Source organism: Corvus brachyrhynchos, unplaced genomic scaffold (genome assembly GCF_000691975.1).
Source record: "Corvus brachyrhynchos isolate BGI_N302 unplaced genomic scaffold, ASM69197v1 scaffold94, whole genome shotgun sequence".
Classification (NCBI taxonomy): Eukaryota; Metazoa; Chordata; class Aves; order Passeriformes; family Corvidae; genus Corvus; species Corvus brachyrhynchos.
In genome coordinates, this window is record NW_008238330.1 from 1,986,236 (window position 1) to 1,997,507 (window position 11,272).

At 40.1% G+C, this 11,272-nt stretch overlaps 1 protein-coding gene across 7 annotated transcripts in view; it reads left to right on the plus strand.

Annotated features, from left to right (window-relative positions):
- The window catches only part of HECW1 (HECT, C2 and WW domain containing E3 ubiquitin protein ligase 1), a 200,993-nt gene that overhangs the window by 54,353 nt on the left and 135,368 nt on the right, over positions 1-11,272 (plus strand). The window lies entirely within an intron of this gene.

Sequence of the window (11,272 nt, forward strand, 5' to 3'; positions counted from 1 at the left end):
TTTCACCAGTATATATTTGTAGAAAAGCATGAAAATTTAATATAGTTCCCTTTTTCTCTTTGCATTTTTACAAGAAGAAAAAGTAACTAAATAAATTGCTACTGGGAGGAAATTGTTTATGGTAGTTTAAGGCCAGCACATGGGTGTCTTCTAACTGAGGTGTGAAACCATGAAACTGGGTTAATGAACCCCCTGACACAGCCTTAACAGTAGCACTGCTAGCAGGCACCTCTGTAATTACTTCTTCTCTATCAAGTGCTGAGCTTCTACAACAAATAAAAAATCTCATATTGTGCTTTCTTCTATTAGAAAATGACTCAGTGAAAGCCATATATATATATATATATATATAAAATACATACAAAGATGTAAGTTTCTGTCTCTGAACTAGCCCGTCTACATTTTGTTCAGTTTGGAAAATAGAATCTGGTTTTGCTTTAGCAGATATATTTCTTTTTCTAAATTTCATGAATTTGTTGCATTTGAGATGCAGTGAAATGCCAATTAATACTTCTGTGACATGCATAAATTATTTGTTTAGCTGTTCTATGCATGTCATGTGCTGTGGAACATTAATCCAGTTGGTAGTGCATTTAGCAGATCTTTTTTCTTTGCCTGGATATTTTCAAACAGAAAAATTGCAGGAGCTTTAGAAATATTTTGGAGAAGGGCAGCAGGACTGACATGTGGATGTGCAAGGGACAGATTACAGCTGAGATGTCTGTTTCTTTTGGAAGGAAAATGAGAAGAGGTAGGTGTGGTCTCTGTCCACTGAGATCCCACTGAGTGGGAGCTTTACTGTTGGCTTTAACAAGATGAATCAGACTTTTGACAGCTAGTGGGGAAGAGGCATGCAGTCTAGATGCTGAGAAATATTTAAAAGCATAAAAATTTGTAAGCAGTTTTTGTTGAGCAGTGAAGTAAAAGTTACTTAGTCCTTCAAAACACTTTAATTTTAGAAACCACGTCTTGTCAAGACTGACATACAGACTCCTGCATGCTGGCAGCTGACTCAAAGTAGCATCTGCCAGCCTTCTCTTAGGTCATGACTGTCAATTTATGGTAGGTGTATTCTCCAAGCCAGCAGAGAGGTGGAAAAATGAACCATCAAAACTGTGATACAACAATACTGGGAATACATCTACCTCGTAGGGGGGCACTCAGCAGTTGGATGCCCACAACAGCACTATACAGATGGACAGTGTACATGCACATATGTATGCTTCCTTTGTCAGACCAAACTGACAAGGTAAAAACTCACATTTTATGCTGGTCTTTTGCTTGGACGTAAATTTGTTCATCTTCAGAGCCTACGTGAGACTTCAGATTTGGAATGTAAGTGTGCTAGTAAAGGATTTCTAATTGAAAACCAAGAGGCTGAGTATTTTGTGTGCATGAACTAGGATGGATCCATTAGTTTATATGAGGTGATGTCAGTTCACAGCGAGAGTTCAAGTGTTTGGTTTTCAGAATAGAAATTCCCAGAGGTATCAGGGGAAAAAAAACAAACCTACAAGGCAATCTATTGCAAACCCATCCTGGAATCATTATCTCTTCTCTTAAAAATGAAAAACTCAAACCAGGAGGACAGCTTGTTCCTCTCCTGTGTCTCAAAACTTCATTCTTGGCTCTGTTTAATACTCTTTCTGCTCTCAAGACTGCCAAAAAAGACGTTTGCTGCTGATAATTAGTAAGAATAATACTTGCATTTACAATATGTTTTATGTAGATTCTGTTTTGACCTGGTGAGCGGACTACAACATGTTACCTGCAAGTACTTTGTATGACCTTCTTGGCGTTGTGAGTTCTGTTGTGAAACTGCAGAATCATGGATGGGATGTGGCCTGGCTGTGTTTTTGAGCATCTCAACAAATGAGATGGTTTCAAGAGACAGCTACAGCTACAATTCCCCTGATGTTGGTGAAACCCCACCCAAAGATATAAAGGAGCTGTATGGTTGCTGCAACTGCAGTAGGCTGGGTAGAAAGAGCAGACCAAGCTTGTGTAGCAGTGCATCTGTTACTGTTACCATTGCATTAGTTGTCCATAACCATTTGCTCTCCTTCTATAGTAGTTTTTTCCCTCTGTGTATTGGCTGTAAGCACCTGCAGCCAGCCAGTTAGACCAGTAACTTTCAGTCTCACTTTCTATTCCTTCCTTTTTCCTGTGTCATTCCTGGGCAAGGTGCCTAATACAGTCTGAATTGTCCAAATGCCTTGCTCTCTCAGTGGGATTTGTAATACCAGGAGTGACAGGGTTACAGCTCAGGAGTTTTTGAAGTACAAACCTGTTGGTGACTTAAGGGAAAATAAGTGTAAGGCAGATTCAAACAAACAAATACTTTAAAAGAAATTTGGAATGTAATTTTCAATTTTAGTGTGACGTGACTGATTACAGTTTAAGTAATACGTAGAGCTAAATCCTGTGATGACCTGCTCAATCCAATCCAATCCAATCCAGTCCAATCCCTTCAGATCAGTAGAGAAGGGTGTATGTAGTGCCTCACCTCTAGAGAGGCAGACTGACTACCTGCACCATATCCCTTTTGGGAATGTATCTGTTACTGAGCTGCTGTTTTCCCAGGTGCTAATACACTTACTAGGGCCTCTACCGAATGTGGCCATGAGCATTGCTTTTCAGCAGAGAATACTATCCTCCTGTCCCTGAAGAACTGCCATGTTGTTATGAAAACTGGCTTATGGAAAGACTAGCAAACACTCATATTCTTTTCTCCTTAGTCTGAGTTGCCAGTAGTATATTTTCCTTCCTGTTATAGAGGAAGAAATTATGTTGGGAAAGAGTAAGACTACTACAGGAAGTCAGTGGCAGAGGTTTGAATAGAGCCCAGATTTTCTGGTGTGGGAGCATCTCATCTGAATGCTCAGTGTGTTTCTGCCAAAGATGGCAAAGTGGTGGCCCAGGTTCTGCAGGACACTTGAAGTCTTCAGCCCTATCTCAGGCACAGGGAGCTGACACCTTTCCTACAGACTGCAAGGAAAGAACAGAGCATTTTCCTTTTTCAGTGTTGCTGCATATAGAGTATAAAATCTCTCACTTAGGGGCCAATAGAAGGCATGACTTTCACTGTCAAGATTAGGACTAAGTGTCATATTTTTATGTATTTAACTGGCAGATTAGGGGAAAAATGTATATAAAATACACTTAAGTATAAATTAGCAATCGTGCAAGTTACAAATATGCAGGTGATTCAAAGGAAACTTACTCCAGAATCATCTTTTCTATTACTATTTCTATTACTATTACTTCCTTTTTTCAGATGTCCTTTGCCTCACCTTTGGGTTTTGTCAAGGTACTCTAAAAGCTCATTTCTGAATAAATGTGTTTTAAAAATAGTCTAGGTTATATCTAGTAGTCATCCCAACACGTGTTGTCATATAACAGCTGTTGAATCTTGCTCAGCCTGTTGATGATTTGCACTGGGGTTTCCTTTTCGCAGTGCAGCAAATCCCTTGGAAGTTAAACATGCTGTGGTTGGAGACCTTAGCCCTTACTATAAAAAAATGAATGATGTTTCCCATCTGCCACCTGTGTGACTGCAGCAATTTCAGCTTGGATGGGCTTGAGTGAGACGGGAGGTGCTGCTTTTGGGATGGCAGCTCTGAAGGCTTGCAGGTGTTGTCAGCCCTACCAATGCAGCGCACATCTGCAGCTCGCACTGCGGGGACCCTGCACCTTCACCAGCAGTGAAGTGCAGAATCAGAGGGAATGCACCAGCCACTGGGCACACACCTTCAGGGGACGGACGGGCTGGCATCTGTGTATGGTCTTGTGATCATTAGGAACTAAAAATGATTTGGAGACCTTTTTTTGCAATGTCCCCCATACTTCTTGGTATATTGTACCAGGGAAGAAATCTTCCCTAGTCTGCAGTATCTTGTCTGTGCTGCTTAGGATTCTTTGTCCCTCTGCTAAAATATTTAAATTTCCATTCCTTGTTACTCCAGTGTATGTTAGAAGATAGTAATTTTTTTAACCTGCACAAATGCAACATCTATTTCATAGTAACTTCCCCTACAGTTCCCTATTTTTATTGCACTTGAAAACAAATATACTCATCCAATGTGCTCAGTATTAGGTTCACTGGTCTTTTTATAGTCAACCTACCGTAACCCATTTGTAGCCCCTTCTTTTTATTGGTATCAAGTGAGATACTTTTGGAATTGCTGGACTTTAAAACATCATGTTTCATTTCGTGACTACAGCAATTTTCTTCCCTAATTATTAGATTGCAAATAAATGGTGAACAGAAGTTGGTACTGTAGAAAAGAAAAAAAAAAAGATGGTGAAATAGGAGATTGCAGAGGGAGCTCTAAATTGAGAAGTAATAACAGGTATAATACCTTTTGATCTTTTCCTTCTTGATAATTTGTGCTTTGTCTTACAAACTCCCAGGGAGATTAGCAATAGGCACAGTAGCAGTGGTATCTAATCAAAATGCCCTTGTGAAAAGGAGTTTTCTGAATGGGTGAGCAGCCACACGTGGGCCATCTCAAGCAATGGTAGGTGGGAGAGGAACTCTGGTGGCACTGTTTTAAGGCCATGTTTCCATCCACTATACCTAGATGCAGCACAGCGTTTGCGGAAGCATCACACTGACTGGTTTTTACCAACCAGTGCCATGGCTCACAAGGCTCTGTGAGAACCAAAGGATGTGACCATGCTTTCTCTACAAGTGGTTTCTCAGCAAATGGAAGGAAGATAGCCCCTGTTGTCATAAAGCAAAGCATTTGTAAGGCTAAAAGGAGAAGAGAGGGAAAAACCCCATACCTCAGCAGCATAGCTGGCACGAAGTTTTTATTCAAGGCTCATGGGTCTGAGTGGGTGAACTCAATTAATTATAAATGCTTCAGCTGTGTAAACAGGAGAACGACTCTGTGTTGGGAAGACACAGAAGTCTCTTTTCTTCTGTTTAATTAATGCTTACAAGACCTATGGAGGTAAGTCTTTGGTGTACTAAGAAAAAACCTCAAAGCACGCTGTTTTTCAGAACAACTGAACTTTGGGAAATTTTGGTCATTGGGTAATTACAGTTCAGGGCTGTTAATCTCACATTGTATTTAATAAAGTAAGAAGTATTTAGTGTTAGAATTAAATATTGTTCACTGCTGTTCGTTTCCTTTCTGCAAAGAAGGGAAAAAGTAATGTGGAAAGGAATAAAATGTTTTCAAGATGATGAAACCAGGAACTGGTGTGCCAAAGATGTCAAGCTCCACTGCACCGTTATCATGCTGTGACTGTCTTCTCCCTTCAGTAGAGTTACAGTGCCAAAACATAGGTGCAACTGTCCTCATTTTCTCTTCACACTGTATAGACCGGTTCCATGCTTTGCAAATAAGACCAGATAATTCCAAGATGAAGGAAGTTGTGCATACCTCCCCTTGGGTTGCTTTGTTGTACGTTTCCTTTAATGCCTCAGCCTCAACTACTGGCCTTAATTTTGGTCCTCCGTATTTTAAAAATTATTGTCTTCCAAAACTGTCTGCAGGTAGTTCTGCCCTGAGTTAGAGTGCAGAAAGGGAAGAGTATGAATTGTCATACTTGCCATCGCGTCCTTGGTATACATAAACCATTACTGCCTAAGAGAGTATCACAATATCTCTTCTTCTCTGTGAGCTCTTATTTCAATTGAAAGGAGCGTTTTGATGACTTCTTTCACTTGTATTAGTGTGCTTGTACTATGGCAGCAATGAACAGTCTTTGTTGTATGATGCATAATTCCCTTAGTCATTCAAAATTAGTTCTTTAATTTGATGATTAGAAGTAGCAGCAGTGAACAATAACGTGCTTAGTGTAGTGAGTAACTGAAACCATTTGAGCATTAGAAAGCTGCTTCTACAAGCATTTTGAATGTTCATTCCACCATCTTCTTAAATTGACCATTTTTTGCTTCATTTTCATGTAAATACTAGGCTAAAATATATATTTAGATATGAGTAGAGACAAGGAATGTGTGCATACTGAATTGTGGCAAGAGTATTAAAATAGAAAAGCAGCCCTTATTATGGTATTGCAAGTAATGGTGCTAAGGTCTTGGATTCTCTTACATCCAAGTGTTTTTCTGGGTAACATTCACATCTTGTTGCTCAAGCACTTGACTGCAAGACTCTCTTTGTGTACTGCTTGGCGCATGCTTGACTGACTGTAATAGCTCCCAATCAGAACACTGAGTTTTAATATTGCATGGTCTGGCTGCTAAAAACATAAACGGTTGTTCAAAGGCATTCTTAGAGTGACTGAGCAGATCTGAGAAATGTGAATAGGTACAGCTTCTGATTGGCAGAGTTGGCAGAGCAAGGAGAAAGGACATAAATTATAAGAGGAGCTGGGGGAATGGTGAGCACCAGGATGGTTTGTTTTGGCACTGTAACTTTCTTGGGTAACTCTTTTAGAGGAAAAAAAGAAAGACTGGCTCAAGGGAATGTTCTGTTTCTAAGGTGAAATTCAGTTATGCCTCTCAGACTGTGATTAAAGACCAGATCAACAAGTGCTGTAGCAGGTGCTACTAATGTAAATGGAAACATGAATCGCCCCTGATTTCCTCCCTAATTGGCCCGGTTCGGCATTGCAAGGCTTTTCATGTTGTCCTCCTCTCACCACAAAGCAAGCATTGGGTAAAGTTACAGTTTATGCCTTCCTAAATACTAGTTGTTGATCATAAATCCATTGTAATTTTCTGCTTCTGTAAATCCAAAGGTACACCCATGTGTTGAGATCAAGGAGAATGAAAACATGTTGCGATGGAGAGGGCTGTGTTTCAGGCACTTGGCTTCTGAAGTTCATGCATTATCTCTTGCTCAAGGCTGTGCCTGAAGGCATAACCAGTCATATGTATTTAATTAAGACTTTAAACTACAATTGTCCTGATAAAAGCAAAGAGCTGATGGTTCACAGGCATCTGCTTTATAGGCAGTTAACTTGAGGCAGACATAATACCTGGAAGCCTAAAGGATATGTTACAATAGGGGCAACTGATAAGAGCTTAATTCTTGTGGGACATCCCAGTGGCTGTATACCCAAGTGAAGAGAGGAGAGAGGTCCCCAACTCTGCCCATCCCTCCTCTTTTGTGGAGCTGTGCCTTACTGTACAGACTTTGTACCTTTGTCATCTCTGAGTCACCTTCACAGTGCCTCTGATGACACTCAGAACGAAGCTCAGGGGTGTCAGTGGTTCTGTATACTCATTTTCTGTCTGTTTATCTTGGTTTAAGATATATTGGTGTAATTGAAAACACAGACATTATATTTCCAGTTCAAATTCTTTTCCTGAATATGTCAATGACTCTAATGTAGCTAAGGGGCCACATGGGAGGCAGAAAGGGCTCATTTCCCGTGTACTGAAGGCATAGAGATTTTTTGTCTACTATTCAATTTTGATAAAGAACTGTTGAATTTGTTGTAACCAAGATGATGAGCCATTTTAAAACAAAAGTGTTGTTTAAGAACTTCATCTAATTGTTGCATTTCAGAAGTAATTTTAGATCATCTCCCTCAAATAAAATGAACCATGTGTTAGGTTTTGCCTGCAGTCTTAATTTTCATGCAACGTGCATGAGTGCTAAGGACCAGAGAGCAAACTGTAGGCATGTTTTCCAGTTATTATGGACTCAACTATCAAACAGCTAAAATACTTTGATGATTGCAAGTTTTTCTCAAATAAATTGCTTGCTTGCTAATGCTTATGATGAAAAGTCATCCTTAAGCTGATTTACATAAAAACATTAGACGCCTGTAGGCTCCAGAATTTCATTAAAGTTTCAGTCTTAGTTCAGCCCTTGTAATTTGCTGTTTGCAATGACTAAAATGTCTCTCTCAAACAGCCTTTCCTTCTCCTGATGAAAGGCAGATAAGTTGTTACAGCCCTCCCATTCCCAACTTTCATTCACCCAGACTGGTGCCTATCAGTCCTTTCTTTACAACAGTCTATAAAGGCAGAGCACATAGATATCACTGTTGGGTTAACTGTAAATAAAAAGATGAAATTCTTGCCTGTTCTGGGCTGAATCCTGCTGTCTTTCTGAATATGGAAGAAATAGTTCTGTTGGTTTAAATGGGATGAGAGATGACTCAGTGCCAGCAGTGGTAAGGCTGTGTCCTTTTCTGCCCCCAGCCCCCTCCCCCACTCCCCATCTGAAGATAATTTTAGGGGGAAAATTATTATGAAATGATTATTTTCAAGATTGTGAACTGTCTGAGCAAACCAAATTTCAGGTTCACTACTCTCATTACACAATCAAATTTAAGAGCTGAGGTAATAGTTGCAGAACATGTGCCAACACAAACTGCAGGTTCTCTTCCCAGCTACAAAAGGGCTAAGACAACTTTTTATCATAGACATTTAGCAGCTTTAACTACTGTGTGGGCACTGGCATCCTTCCACTGACCTTTTCTGTGATGGCTATCTGTGGAAGCTTTGACTTGATCAACTCTGCCTCACTCGACCTACCTTGACTCCAGTTGTCCATCTAAATGCCAGATTTACTGGGCACTTTGATGGTACAGACCCTTGTCTATGATGAACTGGACTATCATGAAGGATGCTGGACAGCCACAGAGTTTAATGCATTCCAACTCCTGCCTGTCTCAAGAGAATTTTAGCCAGCAGTCTGACCTTAGATCCCATTGCCATCTCCCTGTAGTTGCATAATTGGGAGCTTGAATACAAGAGCCCTTGTACATGCATTGTGTTCCCACCTTGAAGGCAGCTGGCAGTGCTCATTTGTTCTAGCAAGACTGAAACAGTGCTCTGCTGCTTGCTCCCCCCAGATCTTTCTCTACTCAAGCCTATGACCACCACAAATCACAGTGGTTTTTTCTTCACCATTTTACCTGTTTTTGTCACCGCTTCTGTTTCCCCACCCTATGCTCATAATACCCCCAGCCTCCTCTGTCTTTTCCTTCAAGGGGGGCAAATTGGCTGTGGATTCATATTCTTCTCTTTCATGCTACTTGGATACTGGGGAGATACCCAGAGATGCAATCTTCCTGCTTCCAGACATGGCACAGTCAGGAGAAACTTAGATCTGTATTGCAGAAAAAGCCTGTCTTACTGCCAGTTTGGAACATGCTCAGCACAGCTAGGATTTCCTGGGCATTTAGATGGTAAAATCAAAGATATCTCAAATGAGCATATCAGACTGAATTTTTTAGAGAGGCTTTTAAGTTAGATGAATTTTAATGTACTTTCACAGGAACACAGGGAGATATGGAGCAGAAGTCACTATATTAAGCATGTATTAACTTGGGGGGTAAAAAAAAAGGTCTTCAGAAATTTTTCATGGGTAAAAACACCATGGTTTTTCCTTACCTTCAGCTACAAATTTCTGGATGAAATTTTCTTGCTGTGCCTTTCTGTAGATCTGAGGCGGACATCCAGCACACAAAATTTTATTCCAAATGTATGTATATTTGAAAATGTAGAAGCATCTGAAAACAAGGTTTATAATGAAAAATGTCAAACAGCTTTCGTAATCAGCAATGCTGGATGTACTGCTTGTATGGAGAAATACATAAAAGTGCTGAAATGTATAAGCTCACATCCATTCCAGCTGCTAGCATTCTTTAGTAATGAGTCTTGCCAATAGGACAGCTTTATGAGGGTAGCACGTAAGCAGCAGCCTATTGAAATTAGATCTATATGTTTTCCTGGAACAGCAGTTTACAGAGCCACTTTGTTGTATCTGTCCTGCAGTAGAAACTCAGAGATGCCTTTATTTTTGTAAGGCAAAGATGGTGTGATTTTGTCTTGTGCTCAGGAGTCCAGAGCTGAAAAGCTTCCCAGTGCAGCCATGGGTAAGCACATACCTGTCACTTCATATGAACAGCATAGTAACAGAGGTGGATTATACAAAGCTAGACTCAAAATCAATACAGTATGGAACGTGGAACACTGAGGGCTCAAACAAGTGAAGTTTGAAGGACAGAGGAGATTGAACCACTGAATATGAAGATTTGTGGCTACACATTAGTTATTATTGTAGTAATTTCCCCCACTACTCTTGTCATGGCAGGTAGCTGCTGAATCAAAATATCAAGCAAAGGAAATAAAAGTGAAAGTCAATAGGGGAGAGTATCTGCAGATCAATGGAACAAAGAATCAATGATATAATAAATGCTAATAATCAGCTCTCCGGTTATAAAGGAGATAACTGCAGCCCTCACGTGCAACCCTTGGGAAGGAACAGTCTGTGCAACAACTTCTGAAGATTAAAAAAAAAAAAAACTACTACTAAGATCATCTGATTTGTTCTTCAAATATCAGTTACAACTACATATACTGAAATATATTATTGGTGCAGAATTATGGTTATTTGAATGTTCTAACTGCATATTTCTGTATCTTGACAAGTGTGGATTTTTGGCTTAAGTTAAAATTTGATTAGAATTTTTCTGAGTGTTCTACTGCTTGCTTTTGAGCTATTAGAGTTTCCTTGCAAATGTTTGTGCCTCAAATTGCTGGTATGTACTGGTCAGCCTTAATTCTGGCTCCAGATACTTCTTTCTTTCTTGCTGGGAAACATTATAGTTACCTGAAAGGCAAGACTTCAAAATCTCAAGGCTTGCAGTTTCTCCAAAGACGCCTGTTAAGTGTTTGTGCACATTTCAGAGCAGAGCAAGGAAAAAGTCATCAGAAAATTGGAAGAAATTCTGCAACAGGATTAAAGAAACACATCGGTTTAGGCCTTGTTTGGTTACTAAAGCAAACTAGCTTGATGCTGTAGTGTCACCATTGGATGTTGGAGACAGCCAATGCCTAGAACAGGCAGTTTTTCTATAGAGCACCAGAAATAAGAGCCATTGTTTGCATGGAGCAGCAGCAGGCCTACATGATGGAAATAAACTGTACCATGTATCAACATTGTAAGTACAAATTAGATCTGCCAGTAATAACCTTACCTTTTATCTTCATTATGAATATTAATTCTTTGCTGACAGGGCAGGTACAATATCATGAGAAACTACCTAAATTTATCTAAAAACTATTGATGCTTAGGGAAAAGCTCATGCTGGTACAGGAGTGCTGGGTTTCACCTCTTTGTCTTGCACAATTTACCTGCTCTCTACACTTCCAGTGATATTCATAAAGAGGAGATGGGTGCTGGAGGCAGCAGCAGGTCAAGAAGGGAGGTCAGGCATGAGAGGTGGACATGACATGCACACCAGGTTTCACAGGGAGCTGCTGATACAGCTTATACACTGTGCTGCTCCATGCTGGCTGAAGGTCTCTCTGACTCTTTCTTTCTTCTTCAAGTTT